Genomic DNA, 21,431 nt, shown 5'->3' with positions numbered 1-21,431 from the left:
ACACTGATAACTAGTCCTTTCAGATATTGTCATATCATCTTTACTTGACCTTTGGCAATGTTTGGTTCTGAGTGAGGTGTAGCTCATCAGAATACCAGCATAGAGATACACAGCATACAGCAATAGCCCCCTACCATCCATATTGAGATATTTACTCAGAGGTCAATGAAATATGGTTGGCTTTAAGGACAATTTAAAGAGGCAGAAAATCCAGTAAAGTTCCAAGTGTTGGTTAGTAGAACAAATATATATATATATATATATATATATATATATATAGCCTTAGGAGTCTAACAGAGAGTCATAAATCCTTTCAGACAAATCTCTCTAGGAAGTAGCTAACATACTTCACATGTGCAGCTGAAAAAAACAAAAATAAAGTTACCTTCTATGATGACTCCTTCTAGAGATCATTGGCCAAATACTGCTCCTGACCAAAAAATAAATAAAATAAAAATATAGGGGTGTCTGGATAACTCAGTCTGTTAGGCGTCCAACTTCAGCTCAGGTCATGATCTCATGGTTCATGTGTTGGAGCCCTGTATTGGGCTCTGTGCTGACAGCTCAGAACCTGGAGCCTGCTGTGGCTTCTATGTCTCCCTCACTTTCTACCCTTCCCTCGCTCATGCTCTGTCTCGCTATGTCTCTCAAAAATAAATGAACATTGAAAAAAATTTAAGTAAAAAAACAAAAATATAAATGTTTGTGTTTGTCAAATGAGATTAGGCAGGCAGAAGGCAGAATAGAAGAGAAGCAAATGGGTTGTTAATTTTTCTACTAGATATTAACATTAATGATAAAAATAGAAAATGCCCAAATTGTCACATCATGAATATTCATGATAAATCAATTCCCATAATATGTTATTTACTCAGTCCCTATAGCAACACCACAACGGTGTCTTGACTATAACCATAAAATTAGTCTTTCAATAATCACTTAATAATGAGTCAAGGCTACTTCTATAATCTGTTGTCCCCTTGATTCTAACTTTCATTTAAACAAAACATAGGTGGTCTAGGAATACAGAGACAACAAGTTCGATAATTGGAACATTCTCCATTCCCCTTAGTTCTTGAAACAGAATGGTGAACAATATCCTCACCAATTATTACAGGTGATATACATAACAACGTTAAAATTCCTTCTTCCTGAGGACACAGGAAAAAAAAAAAAACCTTGAGCAAATTTACCCCTAAAAGTATGTGCTTTTTTCTTTCTTACCATTCATTAAATGTAACAGTTCAGTATAAAGTGAGAAGAGCCAAGTAAGTACTTTGAGATGTGGCACATATTTCTGTTCCATCTCTTAATTCTGTGTTCTCATATGTGTGAAAGAAATATTTTTCTTAAGTATCTTCTCTGAGAAGATACTTTCATTCATAATAGCTGCTTTTTCCACAATCAGCCATGCTTGATTATCTCTACAATTCATGTGTAATTGCTGAGTTGCAAGCTTTATTTCAGTCTCCAACATTGTTCAAGTTTAATAATCTTATGACTTTCACATGAGATTGTAGTTGCATAAATGGAATGGGAATTAATTAGAAGAAATTACCAAGTTTTTGACTGTAGTGAGCATCCCGTGAGGAACCAGAAGGCAACCTTAAAACCCAGACCTATGACAACTCAGAAAGACAATTTATTTGCTTCTTGCAATTTTCCATGCTAAGCATATTACCACAAGTCTACAAATAGTTTTAGGATGTGCCTTTCTATATATTGATGTGTTATGAAATGAAGATTTTAATGGAAAAGAGAACATTTGAATTCAAGAATTGAAATTTTGATTGAGGACCATACATTAAGTCATGGATGCTATTTTGCTTTATTTCCTTCCAGTTCTATGTTTTGGGTTTTTTGTTTTTTGTTTTTTGTTTTTCATTTTTAACACGGGTATACATGCAAATGTTATCCATGTAAAATACCAAGCAATGTAGGAAACCATAATTAAAGTGAAACTTATCTCACTCCCACTTGTCTTCCCAGGGACCATAGGAGATGCAAGATTTGGAATGTGAATCCAGTACACATCCTGTGACTTTGCACACATAATCATAAAAATGCAACATCTGATATTCACCATGCATAATTTAGAAAATTACATTTTACGCACAACAATATTTCACATGGGTTCCTGTTTTATGTAATAGCATACTATTAAATATTATGGATATTCAATATTTTGGCAAGTTTTTTTTCACCATAAGTAACCTTATGATTAACATCATTTTATATACTTTGCCTGTGGATGTACGTACATGATTCTTTGACTAAGTCTCTTGAAAGGTAATTAGTATATATACGATATGGTCATATCAATTTTTAATAGATTCTAACTAAACTGTTTCTTAAAATGTTTTTGAGTGTCTATTCTTACCACATGTTCAAGCATTTTGCATTAAACAGTACATCAGACTATTTCACATTTTATTTATATTTATGCATTAATTTTTTTAGAGAAGGAATGAGAGAGCATGCAAGTTTGAGAGAGAGGCAGAGAGACAGAGGGAGAGAATCCCAACCAGGTTCCATGCTCACTGCAGAGCCCAATGCAAGACTCAATCCCATGACCCTGGGATCATGACTTGAGGAGAAATCAAGATCCAGACACTCAACTGACTGAGCCACCCAGGGGCACGCAGACTATGTAATATTTTAATTACCATTTTTAAAAAATGTTTATTTATTTTTGACAGAGAGAGAGAGAGAGAGAGAGAGCATTAGTGGGGGAGGGGCAGAGACAGAGGGAGACAAAGAATCCTAAGCAGACTCCATGCTCTGAGCTGTCAGCACAGAGCCCAATGTGGGGCTCAAACTCACAGACTGTGAGATCATGACCTGGGCCAAAGTCAGATGCTCAACCCACTGAGCCACCCAGGCACACTTTAATTACCATTTTCAATTTGTTAATATACATAAACAAAAATTTACTGTTTTAACCATTTTTAATATACAGGTAAGTGGTATTAAGTAAATTTACTATGTTGTGCAACAATCACTACCCCCCGCCTCTAGAACTTTCATATTCCTCAACTAAAACTGTATACCCATTAAAAATAATAACTAACACGGGGTTTTTGATTTGCATTTCCTGATGATTAGTAATGTTGAGTAAATCTTTATGTATCTGTTGTCCATCAATACTACTTCTTTGGGCTAATGTCTATTCACAGATTCTGTCCATTGAAAAAACAATAATGCTAATTTATTCTTGAGAGAAGGAGAGAGAGAGAGAGAGAGAGAGAGAGACAGGGAAATAGACAGAGACAGAGCATGAGCGAGGGAGGGGCAGAGAGGGAGACACAGAATTCAAAGAAGGCTCCAGACTCTGAGCTGTCAACACAGAGCCAACATGGGCCTCAAACTCACAGACCACAAGATTATGACCTGAGCTGAAGTTGGATGTCCAACCAACTGAGACACCCAGGTGCCCCTATTCTGTCCAACTTTTAATTGGATTCTTGGTGTTGAGTTATTTAAGTTCTCTCTATATTTTGGATCATTTTCCTTAATGGATATGATTCTGCCATTTTCAACAACATGGATGGACCTAGCAGGTGTTGTTCTAAATGAAGTAAGTCAGACTGATAAAAACAAATACCATATAATTTAACTCATATATAGATCTAAATAAATAAACAAGAACGCAAACAAACAAACAAAAAGAAGAATCAGATCTATAATACAGAGAACAAACTAATGGTTGCCAGAGGGGATGTGAAGAGGGGAATGGGAAAAATTAGTTAAGGGGAATGGGAGATACAGGCTTCCAGTTATGAAATGAATAGGTCATAGGAATAAAAGGCACAACATGGGAAATAAGTCAATGATATTGTAATAGATTTGTATGGTGGCAGATGGTAGCTGCACTTGTGCTGAGCATAGCATAACTTACAAATTTGTAAAATCACTATGTTGTATACCTGAAACTAAAGTAATATTGTGTATCAAGTATATTAAAATAAAAATAATAAAATAAATACCTCCCCATTAACTCTTTCTCCACATATGACAACTACTGTTGCACTTTCTGTCTCTAAGAATTTGATTATTCTAAGTACCTCATATAAGCAAATCATACATTGTTCGTACTTTATTTCATTATAATGAAATAATGACAAAAACTTGTGGTTTTGTGTTGTATTTCTCTAATAATTATAACTTACTATGTGCTTATAGGTCATCAGTATATCCTCTTTATGGAAATTTCTATACAAGTCTTTTGCCCATGTTTTAATGAGATTGTTTTTATTCTTGTTTTTCAGCTGTAGGAGTAATATATGTGTTCTGATATCAATCCTTATCAGAAATATAATTTGTACATAGTTGATAATATTGTTCATTGCAATATATATATATATATTTTATATATATATATATATATATATATATATATATATATATATATTTTATTTCTATGAAGTCCTACTTGTCTAGTCTTTATTTTGTTGCCTGTGCTTTGTCATAACCAATAAATCATTTCCAAATCAGTTGTCATGAAACTATACCAATGTTTTCTTTTAAGAGTTTTGTAACTTAAGTTTTATTTTTAGCTATTTTATGTTTTTGCTTTTGTTTTACATTATTTTTTGAGGTTAGTGTAAGGTTGGGATCTAAAATATTATTTTGCATATAGATATTCATTTTGCAGATTTAGTTAGCCAAAGATGCTCTCATTTACCTTCTAGAAGCTATGTTTTTGTGACCAGTCAAGACACACCAAAATTACCCAAATTGCATGCAGTGTATACATTATATTTAGACTCACTATCTTTTCTTTCTTTCTTTCTTTCTTTCTTTCTTTCTTTCTTTCTTTCTTTCTTTCTTTTCTTCCTTTTTTTTTATCAGCTGTAGCTGGATTTTCTTAACAGCCTAAAGTTCAATTTCTCTTTTTGAGCTTGAAACTCCTAAAGCACTCTTGTAAAATTTGGTCTAATTAGTATTGTTTTTACCTATTCACACATTCTCTATCATTCAGTTATTAAGTAAAACCAACCAACAAACAAATGAGCAAAAGTCTAACTTAAGCAAACCATTCAAATGCAACTGTTTTAAAATTTCTATAATTTAAATAATAATAATATATATTTCCCAACACCAGATTTTTTAAAAGACTGTCTTTTTCCCTTTGAAGATTCTTTCCTGCTTGGTTGAACATTAGTTGACCAGATAGTTGTGGGTCTGTTTCTGGGTTTTCTATTCTGTCCCACTGAACTATGTGTCTGTTTTTGTGCCAGTAGCATACTGTCTTCATGACTACAGCTTAGTAATATAACTTGAAGTACAGCATTGAGATGCCTCAGGCTTTTCTTATTTTTTAAAATTGCTTAGCAAAAAAAAAAAATGAAGCTAGACCACTTTGTTACACTATACACAAAAGTAAATTCAAAATGGATGAAAGAACTAAATGTGAAACAGGAAATCATCAAAATCCTAGGGAACATAGGCAGTAACCTTTTTGACATCAACTGTAGCAACTTCTTACTACATATGTCTCCTGAGACAGGAGAAATAAAAGCAAAAACAAACTATTAGGATTTCATCAAGATAAAAAGTACAGTGAAGGAAACAATCAACAAAACTAGAAACCAACCTTCAGAATGGAAAAAAAAATATTTGCAAATAACTTATCTGGTAAAGAGTTAGTATCCAAAATAATGAAGAACTTATCAAACTCAACACTCCCCCCCAAAAAAACATCCAAATAATCCAGTTAGAAATGAGCAAAAGACATGCATAGACATTCTCCCAAAGAAGACAAGGGGATGGCTAACAGCCACAAGAGATATTCAATATAACTCATCATCAAGGAAATGCAAATCAAAACTACAAAGAGATATCACCTCACCCCTGTCAGAATGGATACAATTAACAACACAGGAAATAACAGATATTGATAAGGATGTCTACAAATAGGAGACTTTTTACACTGTTGGTGGGAATCTAAACTGGTTCAGCAACTCTGGAAATCAGTATGGAAGTTCCTCAAAAATAGAAAAATAGAATTACCCTATCATCCAGAAATTGAGAGATATTTACCCAAAGTATACAAAAATACTGATTTGAAAGAAAACATGCACCCCGATGTTTAACAACATTATCAACAATTGCCAAATTATGGAATGAGTCCAAATGTCCATTGACCGATGAATGGGGAAAGAAGATGTGGTATTATATTATTATATTATATTATATTATATTATATTATATTATATATATTATAATATTAAATATATATATATATATACTATGAAATATTAGTCATCAAAAAGAATGAAATTTTGCCATTTGCAATGGCATGGATGGAGCTAAAGAGTATTATGCTAAGTTAAGTTAGTCAGAGAAAGACAAATACCATACACATACTTCACTCATATGTGGAATTTAAGAAATGTAATAGATGAACACGGAGGAAACAAAAGAGCAAGGCAAACAAAGAAACAGACTCTTAAATATAGAGAACAAACTGAGGAGTGCTGGAGGGGAGGTTCACAGAGGGAAGAGTTAAATGGGTGATGAGTATTAAGAAGAGTACTCATTTTGTGGCACCTTGGTGACTTAGTGAAACTTCTGACTTCAGCTCAGGTCATGAACTTGAGGTTTCCAAATTAGAGCACTGTGTCAGACTCTGTGCTGACAGCTCAGAGCCTGGAGCCTGCTTCAGATTCTGTGTCTCCCTCTCTGTCTGCCCACCCCCCATTTGCACTCTGTGTCTTTCTCTTCCTCTCTCAAAAACAAATAAATATTTAAAAAATAAATAAATAAAATAACGTTTGACTATAGATAATTTTGGGTTTTGTTATTTAGAAAATATGACATCTGTAAAGAATAGAAGCTTTATTTTCTCTTTTCCAATTAAATAAACTTTAATATCATTTCCCTGTCAATTTCAATGATTATAAACTCTGTCATATTAAATACTGAGCACATGGATGGTTCTCAACCTTATTTGCTCCAGATATAAGGGTAATTATCTAATAATTCCTTATTTTATTGGTAGTTTTATATATTTATATGATCATGGACTGAATTCAATTATAAATATTTTAGGTTTAAAAAAATTGCAACATTCTAAACAGTGAATAAATATATAGTATACAGGGTATAATTTGAATATATATATATGTATATATATATATAAAGCATACAGTATGAATGCATATATTGCATATATATGATATGCATATATATGCATATATATGCATATATATGCATATATAATCCTATAATAATAAATAGGAAAATAAATACACATAAATAAAACATTTATTTAGCAAAAAATTATGTGCTGAATCAACTGATACTCAGTGGTATGCAATTTATAATAAGAATGTAATGTAATTTTTTCTAGTCTTGACATTTACAAAAAATAATAGGTGATTTCAAATTATCTATGGCTAGAGATACAGGATAAAGGAAAACACTTGTCACTTGGTAGTAGAAATTCACACACGTTTTTTGAATTAATTTAATAGAATCTAATTTAGATTGAAATGGTTAAGAGAAAGGAAGATGGTGGAGGAATAGGAAGACACCAGGCTTGCCTCATCCCATGAATTCAACTAGGTAAAAATACGTAAATACTTCAATAATCAACCTGAAGACTGACAGAAGAAACTCCACAATTAAAGGTAAATAGGAAGCCATATTGAAGAAGATAGGAAGTGCAGAGATGTGGTTTAGGAGACAAATGGATCCTGAGACCATGGTGGGGAGGTATCTGTAGTCAGAAAAGAAAGAGAGATGGTCTACCACACAGGAGAACTCACACAGGGCCACAAATCCCCCTAGAAATTGGCTGGAAAAGTGACAGGGGTCAAATTTTGTGAGACTTAAAACCAGCAGAGCTTAAAGCCTGGTGTTGCAGGAGTCAGCAAGTTTGCCTGGGGGAGAACCAGTAGGCATAGGGCTGCTCTTAGAGAGGAATCAGGGCAAACAGCCTGTACATACACAGTATGGAAATAATAATCTAAACAGCACTTGGGGCACAGGGCGGGGATGATATTTGGTCATCTCAGAGCATATCCCAGACAAGTAACATTTATGAAGATATTCCTCCAGAAAACAAACAAACAAACAAACAAACAAAACTGGCAGGTACAATTTCTCTCTCCCCAACCCTTCAGTGTAAGCAAAGGGTTATCTGCAGGAACCAGTGCAATGCCAGCCCTTGCTACCTCACTTGCTTACACCCAGCCTCTACCCTCTACTGCTCTGGCAGAACTGCCCTTGCTAGTCACACTTGCTTCAGTCTCAGCATGGTGAGCTCCCTCCCATAGAAGACAAGAATGAGCCCCTGCCAAAACTCTTTCATGATCCAAGACTTTTGCAGGGCCTCACTTCTGGCAAAGGTGGTGAAAGGTCATATTTCACAAGGAGACCAGAGCATACCTAGTTAAAACTCACCCCATTCAGGCCAGGGACAAAGTATCACCCACAACAGGCAAAGAGAGCCTTTGCAGATCCTCTGACCTGAAAAAAATAAAGTGACCAGAACACACAGCAGAGTACACATAGCACACATTGGAGATGTTACATGAAACATGAATGAGATGCTGGGGAACAGAGGACACTCTGTGGCAGATCACTAAGGACATCTTTTTCATAAGGCCATTACCCTCAAGAACAGCAGTTGTGGCTAACTTCCCTAGCACACAGAAACAGATACAGACACTTAGACGTAAAGAGAAGATAGAGAAATTTTCTTAAATGAAAGAACAGGACAAGGCCAAGCCCAGAGATCAAAGTGAAGCATATATAAGTAGCATATTTGATACAGAATTTAAAGTAGTGACCATAAAGATACTTGCTGGACCTGAGAAAAAAAGGAGAAGGCATCAGTGAGACCCTTAACACAAAGATAAAGAATAACATAAAAGAAATAAAATATTCAAACACAAAATGAGAAACACACTTGATAGAATGAACACCAGGCTGGAAGAAGCAGAAGGATGAAGTAATGACCTAAGGGCTAGAGTAAAGGAAGGTAATCAAACTGAACAAAAGAGAGAAATAATTATGCACAAAGAGAATAGACTTGGGGAACTCAGTGACTCCATCAAAGATAATAGTATTTGTATTATAGGGATCCCAGAAGAAGAAGAAAGAGGAAAAGAGGGGCAAAAAAAATGTATTTGAAAAATAATAGCTGAAAACTTTCCTAATTTGGGGAAGGAATTAGATAGCTAGATCCAAGGCACACAGAGTCTCAGACGAAATCAACAAAAGCAGATCTACACCAAGACAAATTGTAATTAAGATGGCAAAATGTAATGATAAAGAAGAAAATATATATCAGTGAAACAAAAGAAGACAGGAATATAGTAGGGGAAAACCCTTAAGGTTATTAATAGATTTTTCAGCAGAAAATTTGCAAGCTGGAAGGGAGTGGCATGATATATTTAAAGTGCTGAATGGTAAAAATTTGAAGCCAAGAATTCTCTACCCAGAATAGAAAGAGAGATAGTTCCCAGACAAACAAAAACTAAAGGAGTTCATGACCACTAACCCACTCCTGCAAGAAATGATAAAGGAGACTCTTTGAGAGGAAAGGAAAGACCAAAAATACAGTATAAAAGTAGGAAACACAAAAGCAGTAAAAATAAGTATTTCTGTAAAATAAATCAGGCAAGGAACGAAAACAATAAAAGGATGTAATAATATGACACCACATACCAAAAACGTTTGCAGGAGAGGAATAAAGAACAGGTTGAAACTTAAACAGCCATCAAATTACTATGGAGTGCTATATGCAGAATATGTTATATGCAAACCTAATGGTAATGACAAATCAAAAACCAATAATAGATATGCAAAGAATAAAGAGAAACAAAACCCAAATATATGGTCAAAGAAATCCAGCAAACCATGAAAGAGAGAAAAAAAAATGATCAGAAAAAAACACAAAACAAGTAATAAAAGTCAATGTATACATATCTATCAGTAATTCCCTGGAATGTGAGTTAAAAAAAACAAAAACAAAAAACAAAAAAAAAAGCCAAAACAAGACCCATCTATATGTTGCCTAAAAGAGAGCAACTTCAGACTTAAAGTCATATGAAGAATTAAAGTGAGAGGATGTAGAATTATTTATCGCGAAAATGAATGTCAAAAGAAAGACAAAGTCACAATACATATTTCAGAAAAAAATAGGTTTTTTTGATGAAATAAATTTTAAAACAATGACTGTAAAAAGAGACAGCGAAAGACATTTTATAATAAAGGAAACAATCCAGCAAGAGGATAATAAATGTTTATGCACCTAGCAAGGGAGTACTCCAATACATGAAACTGTTTATAACAAACAGAGGAACTAATCAAAAGAAATACAATAACACAAGGGGACTTTACTGCCTACTTACATCTAGAACATCTAGAACAGAAAAATCTAATGTTAAAGTCAAGAAGGAAACAATACCTTTGAAGTATACACTGGAAAATGGATTTAACAGACATATTCAGAAAAGTGCATCCTAAAAAAGCAAAATATACATTTTTCCAAGTTCATAAGAAATAGTCTCCAGAATATATCACTTATTGGCCTGCAAAACAAACCTCAGCAAATTTAAGAGGATTGAAATCATATCATGCAAATTTTCTGAACATAATACTATAAAACTAGAAGTCAACCACAAGGAAAAAGCTGGAAAGACCACAAATCCATAGAAGATAAATAGCAGGCTGCAAAACAATGAATGGATCAGCCAGATAAATCAAAGAAGAAATAAAAAGTACATGGAAATATGTAAAAATGAAAACACAATGTCCCCAAACCTCTGTATGAGGAAAAAAAGTGGTTCCATGGGGAAAGTTTATAGCAATACAGACCTATATCAAGTAACAGAAAAACCTCACATAAACAACCTAACCTTACTCTCAAAGGACCTAGGGAAAAAGAGAGAAACAGAGAGAGAGAGAGAAAGAGAGGGAGAGAGATCAATGAAACCAAGAGCTAATTCTTTGAAAAAGTCTATAAAATTTATAAACATCTAGCCAGTCTTATCCAGGAAAAAAGAGACAGGACCAAAATCAATAAAATCACAAATGTGAGAGAAGAAATAACCAACACACAGATATACAGTGAAAAGAGAATATTATGAAAACATATATGCCAACAAATTTGCCAACTGAGAAGAAACAAATACTTTCCTTGAAACATATAAACCGCCAAAACTGAAGCAGGGAGAAATATAAAAATGGAACAGACTGAAAACTACCAAAGAAATTAAGGCAGTAATCAAAAATCTCCCCAGAAACAAAAGTTCAGGACCAGGTGGTTTCAGAGGTGATTATTACCAAACATTTAAATAAGAGTTAGTACCTATTATTCTAAAAATATTCCAATATTTTTCGGAAAGAAGCAAGAAAAGTCTCAAATACACGACCTAACATTACACCTAAAGGAGGAAAAAAAGGAACAGTAAATGAAGCCTACAGCCAGTGGAAGGGAAATAATAAAGATTAGAGCAGAAATAAATGCTACACAAATAAACAAACAAACAAACAGAACAGAACAAGGAACTAAAAGCTGGTTCTTTGAAAGTATTAATAAAATTGATAAACCCAAAGCCACACTTACCAGAAAGATAAAGGAAAGGATCAAAGTAAATAAAAGCACAAATGAAAGAGGAGAGAACACAACTAACACCACAGAAATATAGTTATAAGAGAATTCTATGAAAAAAAAATATGCCAACAAATGAGACAGTCTGGAAGAAATGGACAAATTTCTAGAAACTCACAAACTACCAAAACTGAAACAGAAAGAAATAGAAAATGTGAGCAGACCCGTAGGAAGAAAAGAAATTGAATCTGTTATCAAAAACCTCCCACAAAACAACAATCCTAGGCCAAATGGCTTCCAAGGGGAATTCTACCAAACATTTAAAGAAGAGTTAATACTTATTCTTCTCTAACTCTTCCAAATAAATAGAAATAGAAGAAAAACATCTAAACCCATTATCTGAGGCCAGCATTACCTTGATTCCAAAACAAGACAAATACTCCACAAAAAAAAAATGAAAATTACAGGCCAATATCTCTGATGAAAATGGATATAAAAATTCTCAGTAAAATACTAGTAAATTGAATCCAACAGTACATTAAAGATATGTTCACCACAATCAAGTGGGACTTATTCCTGGGCTGCAGGGATGGATCAATATTTGCAAATCAACCAATGTGAAATAACATATTAATAAAAGAAAGTTATTTGGTATAATTTCAGTCTTCCTAAATTTTTAAGAAATTTATTGTGGCCTAACGTATTATCTATGTGGGTGAATATTCCATGTGGGCTTGAGAAAAATCTTTATTTTCCTATTGTTGGACAAAATAACAGGTACATGTTTATACGTCTATTTGGCCTAAAGTATAGCTCCAGTCCATTTTTAAAATGTATTTCCTACATGGATGATCTATCCATTATTGAAAGTGAATATTGAAGTCCCTTACTATTTTTGTATTTCTATTTCTTTATTCAGATATGTTAATATTTCCTTTGTATATGTTTTGTGCTTCTATAATGGGTGCACATGTATTTACTATTGTTATACCTTCTTGATACACTGACCTGTTTATATAATGACTTTCCTTATCTATGTTACAATATTTGTCCTAAAGCCTATTTTGTTTAATATAAACATGGTTACCCTATTCACTTTTGATTTTCATTTGCATAGAATAACTATTGCCATTTCCTCCTTTCTAGCCTGTGTACTTTTAATGCTGAGGTTAAGTCTTGTAGGCATGATAAAGTTGTGTCTTCTAGTTTAAAATCAATTTAGCTACTCTGTCTTTTGATTGGAGTATTTAATGTATTTACATTTAAAGAGACTCTTAAAAACTGAGAATAAACTGATGGTTGATAGGGGGTGGGAGGAAGGGGAAAGTGGGTGATGGGCATTAAGGAGGGCACCAGTTGGGATGAGCACTGGGTGTTGACAATACTGGCTGTCAGCACTGGGTGTTGACAATTTGACAATAAATTTCATATTTAAAAAAAAGAAACCAATTTGACAATACATTTCATAAAAAAATAAAATAAATAAAATAAACACACAACTTAAAAATAAAAAAAAATAATTATATTAAATGCTGAATTATTATCATCTTATTATTTTTTGGCTGATTTTTATTTTACTTATCCCTTTGTTTCACATATGTTGTCTTTGTAATTTAATAATTTTTGTGGTGTTATAATTTAATTTCCTTCTGTTTATCATTTGTTCATCTACTATACATCGTGTGTGTGTGTGTGTGTGTGTGTGTGTGTGTCTACTGTGTGTTTACTATAGGCTTTATCTAAAACATAGTTATAACAATCTATATTAACTGATAAATTCGATCATATACCAAATTTTATTTCTTTAATTCCCCAATCACATCGTTTGTTTTCATATTAAAATATATATTGTTTTTTTTAATATATGAAATTTATTGTCAAATTGGTTTCCATACAACACAGAGTGCTTATTCCAAAAGGTGCCCTCCTCAATACCCATCACCCACCCTCCCCTCCCTCCCACCCCCCATCAACCCTCAGTTTGTTCTCAGTTTTTAACAGTCTCTTATGCTTTGGCTCTCTCCCACTCTAACCTCTTTTTTTTTTTCTTCCCCTCCCCCATGGGTTTCTGTTAAGTTTCTCAGGATCCACATAAGAGTGAAACCATATGGTATCTGTCTTTCTCTGTATGGCTTATTTCACTTAGCATCACACTCTCCAGTTCCATCCACGTTGCTACAAAAGGCCATATTTCATTCTTTCTCATTGCCACGTAGTATCCATTGTGTATATAAACCACAATTTCTTTATCCATTCATCAGTTGATGGACATTTAGGCTCTTTCCATAATTTGGCTATTCTTGAGAGTGCTGCTATAAACATTGGGGTACAAGTGCCCCTATGCATTAGTACTCCTGTATCCCTTGGATAAATTCCTAGCAGTGCTATTGCTGGGTCATAGGGTAGGTCTATTTTTAATTTTCTGAGGAACCTCCACACTGCTTTCCAGAGAGGCTGCACCAATTTGCATTCCCAGCAACAGTGCAAGAGGGTTCCCGTTTCTCCACATCCTCTCCAGCATCTATAGTCTCCTGATTTGTTCATTTTGGCCACTCTGACTGGCATGAGGTGATATCTGAGTGTGGTTTTGATTTGTATTTCCCTGATGAGGAGCGACAAGGAACATCTTTTCATGTGTCTGTTGGCCATCCGGATGTCTTCTTTAGAGAAGTGTCTATTCATGTTTTCTGCCCATTTCTTCACTGGGTTATTTGTCGTTTGGGTGTGGAGTTTGGTGAGCTCTTTCTAGATTTTGGATACTAGCCCTTTGTCTGATATGTCATTTGCAAATATCTTTTCCCATTCCGTTGGTTGCCTTTTCGTTTTGTTGGTTGTTTCCTTTGCTGTGCAGAAGCTTTTTATCTTCATAAGGTCCCAGTAATTCACTTTTGCTTTTAATTCCCTTGCCTTTGGGGATGTGTCGAGTAAGAGATTGCTACGGCTGAGGTCAGAGAGGTCTTTTTCTGCTTTCTCCTCTAGGGTTTTGATGGTTTTCTGTCTCCCATTCAGGTCCTTTATCCATTTTGAGTTTATTTTTGTGAATGGTGTGAGAAAGTGGTCTAGTTTCAACCTTCTGCATGTTGCTGTCCAGTTCTCCCAGTACCATTTGTTAAAGAGACTGTCTTTTTTACATTGGATGTTCTTTCCTGCTTTGTCAAAGATGAGTCGGCCATATGTTTGTGGGTCTAGTTCTGGGGTTTCTATTCTATTCCATTGGACTGTGTGTCTGTTTTTGTGCCAGTACCATGCTGTCTTGATGATGACAGCTTTGTAGTCGAGGCTAAAGTCTGGGATTGTGATGCCTCCTGCTTTGGTCTTCTTCTTCAAAATTACTTTGGCTATTCGGGGCCTTTTGTGGTTCCACATGAATTTTAGGATTGCTTGTTCTAGTTTCGAGAAGAATGCTGGTGCAATTTTGATTGGGATTGCATTGAATGTGTAGATAGCTTTGGGTAGTATTGACATTTTGACAATATTTATTCTTCCAATCCATGAGCAGGGAATGTCTTTCCATTTCTTTATATCTTCTTCAATTTCCTTCATAAGCTTTCTATAGTTTTCAGCATACAGATCTTTTACATCTTTGGTTAGATTTATTCCTAGGTATTTTATGCTTCTTGGTGCAATTGTGAATGGGATCAGTTTCTTTGTCTTTCTCTTGCTTCATTGTTAGTGTATAAGAATGCAACTGACTTCTGTACATTGATTTTGTATCCTGCAACTTTGCTGAATTCATGTATCAGTTCTAGCAGACTTTTGGTGGAGTCTATCGGATTTTCCATGTATAATATCATGTCATCTGATTGAGTTTTGGAAGAGTGTGGGTGTTTAGGAATTTGTCCATTTCTTCAAGGTTGTCCAATTTGTTGGCATATAATTTTTCATAGTATTCCCTGATAATTGTTTGTATCTCTGAGGGATTGGTTGTAATATTTCCATTTTCATTCATGATTTTATCTATTTGGGTCATCTCCCTTTTCTTTTTGAGAAGCCTGGCTAGAGGTTTGTCAATTTTGTTTATTTTTTCAAAAAACCAACTCTTGGTTTCGTTGATCTGCTCTACAGTTTTTTTAGATTCTATATTATTTATTTCTGCTCTGATCTTTATGATTTCTCTTCTTCTGCTGGGTTTAGGCTGCCTTTGCTGTTCTGCTTCTATTTCCTTTAGGTGTGCTGTTAGATTTTGTATTTGGGATTTTTCTTGTTTCTTGAGATAGGCCTGGATTGCAATGTATTTTCCTCTCAGGACTGCCTTCGCTGCATCCCAAAGCGTTTGGATTGTTGTATTTTCATTTTCGTTTGTTTCCATATATTTTTTAATTTCTTCTCTAATTGCCTGGTTGACCCACTCATTCGTTAGTAGGGTGTTCTTTAACCTCCATGCTTTTGGAGGTTTTCCAGACTTTTTCCTGTGGTTGATTTCAAGCTTCATAGCATTGTGGTCTGAAAGTATGCATGGTATAATTTCAATTCTTGTAAACTTATGAAGGGCTGTTTTGTGACCCAGTATATGATCTATCTTGGAGAATGTTCCATGTGCACTCGAGAAGAAAGTATATTCTGTTGCTTTGGGATGCAGAGTTCTAAATATATCTGTCAAGTCCATCTGATCCAATGTATCATTCAGGGCCCTTGTTTCTTTATTGACTGTGTGTCTAGATGATCTATCCATTTCTGTAAGTGGGGTGTTAAAGTCCCCTGCAATGACCACATTCTTATCAATAAGGTTGCTTATGTTTATGAGTAACTGTTTTATATATCTGGGGGCTCCGGTATTTGGCGCATAGACATTTATAATTGTTAGCTCTTCCTGATGGATAGACCCTGTAATTATTATATAATGCCCTTCTTCATCTCTTGTTACAGCCTTTAATTTAAAGTCTAGTTTGTCTGATATAAGTATGGCTACTCCAGCTTTCTTTTGGCTTCCAGTAGCATGATAAATAGTTCTCCATCCCCTCACTCTCAATCTAAAGGTGTCCTCAGATCTCAAATGAGTCTCTTGTAGACAGCAAATAGATGGGTCTTGTTTTTTTATCCATTCTGATACCCTATGTCTTTTGGTTGGTGCATTTAATCCATTTACCTCCAGTGTTATTATAGAAAGATATGGGTTTTGAGTCATCCTGATGTCTGTATGTTTTATGCTTGTAGTGATGTCTCTGGTACTTTGTCTCACAGGATCCCCCTTAGGATCTCTTGTAGGGCTGGTTTCGTGGTGACAAATTCCTTCAGTTTTTGTTTGTTTGGGAAGACCTTTATCTCTCCTTCTATTCTAAATGACAGACTTGCTGGATAAAGGATTCTCGGCTGCATATTTTTTCTGTTTAGCACACTGAAGATATCGTGCCAAGCCTTTCTGGCCTGCCAAGTTTCAAAGGAGAGATCAGTCACGAGTCTTATAGGTCTCCCTTTATATGTGAGGGCACGTTTATCCCTTGCTGCTTTCAGAATTTTCTCTTTATCCTTGTATTTTGCCAGTTTCACTATGATATGTCGTGCAGAAGATCGATTCAAGTTACGTCTGAAGGGAGTTCTCTGTGCCTCTTGGATTTCAATGCCTTTTTCCTTCCCCAGATCAGGGAAGTTCTCAGCTATTATTTCTTCAAGTGCACCTTCAGCACCTTTCCCTCTCTCTTCCTCCTCTGGGATACCAATTATGCGTATATTATTTCTTTTTAGTGTATCACTTAGTTCTCTAATTTTCCCCTCATACTCCTGGATTTTTTTTATCTCTCTTTCTCTCAGCTTCCTCTTTTTCCATAACTTTATTTTCTAGTTCACCTATTATCTCCTTGCCTCTTCAATCCGAGCCGTCGTTGTTTCCATTTTGTTTTGCATTTTGTTTAAAGCGCTTTTCAGCTCCTCATGACTGTTCCTTAGTCCCTTGATCTCTGTAGCAAGAGATTCTCTGCTGTCCTCTATATTGTTTTCAAGCCCAGCGATTAATTTTATGACTATTATTCTAAATTCACTTCTGTTATATTATTTAAATCCTTTTTGATCAGTTCATTAGCTGTTGTTATTCCCTGGAGATTCTTCTGAGGGGAATTCTTCTGTTTGGTCATTTTGGATAGTCCCTGGAGTGGTGAGGACCTGCAGGGCACTTCCCCTGTGCTGTGGTGTATAACTGGAGTTGGTGGGCGGGGCCACAGTGCAACCTGATGTCTGCCCCCAGCCCACAGCTGGGGCCACAGTCAGACTGGTGTGTGCTTTCTCTTCCCCTCTCCTAAGGGTGGGATTCACTTTGGGGTGGCGTGGCCCTTCTGAGCTACTTGCACACTGCCAGTCTTGTGGTGCTGGGGATCTGGTGTATTAGCTGGGGTGGGTAGGCAAGGTGCACTAGGGCAGGAGGGGCAGGCTTAGCTCACTTCTCCTTAAGTGATCCACTTCAGGAGGGGCCCTGTGGCAGCGGGAGGGAGTCAGATATGCTGCCGGTTTGGCTCCAAAGAAGCACAGATTTGGGTGTTTTCAAGGAGGGAGCAAGTTCCCTGGCAGGAACTTGTTACCTTTGGGATTTTGGCTGGGGGATGGGTAGGGGAGATGGCGCTGGTGAGCGCCTTTGTTCCCCGCCAAACTGAGCTCTGTCATCTGGGGGCTTAGCAACTCTCCCTCCCTTTGTCCTGCAGCCTTCCCGTTTTCTGAGCAAAGCTGTTAACTTATGACCTCCCAGACAGTAAGTCGCGCTTGCTGTCGGAACACTGTCTGTCCGGCCCCTCCGCTTATGCCAGCTAGACTAGGGGGCTCTGCTTGCCCGGGGAGATGCCCCTCCGCCCCGGCTCCCTCCCGCCAGTCTGTGGAGCGCGCACCGCCTCGCCACCCTTCCTACCCTCTTCAGTGGGCCTCTTGTCTCCACTTGGCTCCGGAGACTCCGTTTTGCTAATCCTCTGGCGGTTTTCTGGGTTATTTAGGCAGGTGTAGGTGGAATCTAAGTGATCAGCAGTATGCGCGGTGAGCCCAGCGTCCTCCGACACCACCATCTTCCATCTCTCTCTCCGAAATATATATTGTTTTATATTGTGTGTCCATTAACACATTATTGTAGCTATTGTTATTTTAATAGTTTTGCCCTCTAACCTTTATATGAAAGCTAAGTGATTAACTCACAACCATATTACAGTATTAGAGAATGATGCATCAAACTATATACTTACCTTTATGAATGTGTTATATATTTTCATGTATTAGTGTTTTTTATAATAATGTAAGCTTGTAGAACTCATTTTAACATTTATTTTAATTCAGATTTAATGTTAAACTACTTCTGCTTTTGTTTGTTTGGGAAATTATTTTTCCTCAGTTCTGAAGAACAACTGTTATAGGCAAAGAATACTTGGTTGGATCTTTCTTTCTTTCTTTCTTTCTTTCTTTCTTTCTTTTCTTCTTCTCTTTCTCTCTTTAATTTCTTTCATTTTTGTTTCTTTCTTTCCTTCAATATATCACCCTACCTCTCCTGGTCTGTATTGTTTCTTTCTTTTTCTTTTCTTTTTTTTAAGTTTATTTGTTGTGAGAGAGAGAGAGAGAGAACAATGGGGGAAGAGGCAGAGAAAGAGAGAGAGTGAGAGAAGGCAAGAGGGAGAGAGAATCCCAAGCAGGCTCTACACCACCAGCGCAGAGCCAGATGTAGGGCTTGAACTCACAAACTGCAAGATCATGACCTGAGCTGAAGTTGGAGGTTAGCAGACTGAGCCACAGGGGCCCCTTTGGCCTGTATTTTTACTTCTGAGAAATACACTGATAGATTATTTGTTACCTTGTATGTGAGGAATTTCTTTCTTTTTATAAAATTACGTTTTTGTCTTTGTTTTCTATAGTTTAACTATAAATCTTGGGCACCATGAGCTTTAATAACTTGGATGTCCATCCACTCTCTGGATTTAGGACATTTTCAGTTATTACTTTAAATACACTTTCTTACACTTTCTCTCTTCTTATGGGGCTTCTGTAGTGCATGTGTGCATGTGTGTGTGTGTGTGTGTGTGTGTGTGTGTGTGTGTGTATATATATATATATATATACACACATATATTTCCTTGATGATATTCCCTAATTGTGTTAGTTTTCTTTTTTAATTTTTTTATTAAAATTCTTTAATTTTATTTATTTTTGACAGAGACAGAGTGTGAGCATGAGCTGAGGAGGTGCAGAGAGAGAGAAGGAGACACAGAATCCAAAGCAGGCTCCAGGCTCCAAGCTGTCAGCACAGAGCCTGATGTGGGGCACGAACTCACAAACTGAGATCATGACTTGGGCTAAAGTTAGAGACTTAACCGACTGAGCCACCCAGGCGCCCAATTGTGTTAGTTTTCTTTACTCTTTTTCATTCTTTTTGTGTGTTTGTTCACCTCTGACTGGTTAATGTTATATGACCTGTCTTCAAGTTTGCAGTACCTTTTTTTCTTTGATCAAATCTGTTCTTGATTTTTCTGTTGCAATTTTTCAAAATTTCATTTACTTATTATCCAGAGCTCCAGAATTTTCATCTGGTTCATTTTTATGATTTCCCTCTCTTGAATTCTATTTTTTTTTCTTTATTGTTTTCTGTCTCTGTTGATTTGTTGTAGTTCTCACTGAGCTTCTTTATAATAGATATTTTGAATTATTTAGGAGGCAAACTAGAATTCTTTCTCTTGAGGGGACCAATTACTAGAAAATCATTATATTCCTTGGTAGTATATTTAATGGATTTTTCAAATTCCTTCAAGTCTTATATTACTGTCTTGCACTTGAAAAAGTAGTCACCTCCTCTAGTCTTTAATGGATGGCATCAAGCAAGAACTATCATCCGTCAGACCTACTAGGTATTCAGGTTTTTCCAAACCTCTTTCTTCTATATACAGACTCCACACTTCCTGTTTCCTTTTTGGAGGAATCAAGATATTATGCCTTCTCTTCCACCTGCCAAGTGAGATAAGTGCTGGAAACCTCTTATTTGTTTTCCCTATTGTAATGCTGAATGTTTAAGTTTATGTACTCATTCTAATCCTACAGATTTGGGTCACCTTTATATACATGTTCACTCACTGTCTGCAAACTCATTCTTTTTGTTTGTTTGTTTGTTTGTTTCCTTCTGAGAAATGCACAGGGACTTGGCCATAAGGCAGGATGTGTGTGTGTGAATGAAGCATGCAGAGCATGGAGGGTACCCATGAACCACTTGGAAGATCTGCATGTGTAATGTAACAAATGGCTCCTGTGTGTGTTTCATGATGGAGTCTTTGAAATGGCTAATAGGATCCATCTACTTCTGATGCATTCTGGCCTTTCTCACCGTTTCAGGCCTGTCCCCACCTCTCACTTTGGAAATCACCTCAGTATTGTGCATGGTCTCTTTGGCAGTTTCCCACATAATGTAGAGATAGGAGTGCTTATTCACATGCTCTTACTTCCCTCTTTGGAAGACATTTTAAAGCAAGTGGATCTCTCTTGACATGGATCTGTGCTGCCATAGGAAAATGGTGACATGGGTAGAGTGAAATATTCCCTTTCCGTCTTCAATGCATTCAGTCATGGACACTTTGCTCTAATGGTTTGCTTGAGCTTTGGTACTGGACTCCTGGACTCAAGCAAAGACATTCTTATCCATAGGTAATTGTCAAACCTGGTGCTTTTGGGGGGTAAAATGTTATAAAACTCCGATTCCATGATTTGGTAACATCAGTCAAATTGTATAAGACTTGAAAATAAATTGTATATAGTAACCAAGAGTTAAGTGGGAAAAAAATGACATTTTACTTACCTTTTAAAAAATGTTTATTTATTTAATTTGAGGGCTTAACAGGTAGAAAGGGAGAGAGAGACTCTCAAGCAGGCTACGCGCTGTCAGCATTAGCCTGGCAAGGGGCTTGATTTCATGAACCGGGAG

Source organism: Neofelis nebulosa, chromosome 1, assembly GCF_028018385.1.
Source record: "Neofelis nebulosa isolate mNeoNeb1 chromosome 1, mNeoNeb1.pri, whole genome shotgun sequence".
In the NCBI taxonomy this organism is placed as follows: Eukaryota; Metazoa; Chordata; class Mammalia; order Carnivora; family Felidae; genus Neofelis; species Neofelis nebulosa.
Note: the sequence above shows the minus strand (reverse complement) of the source record.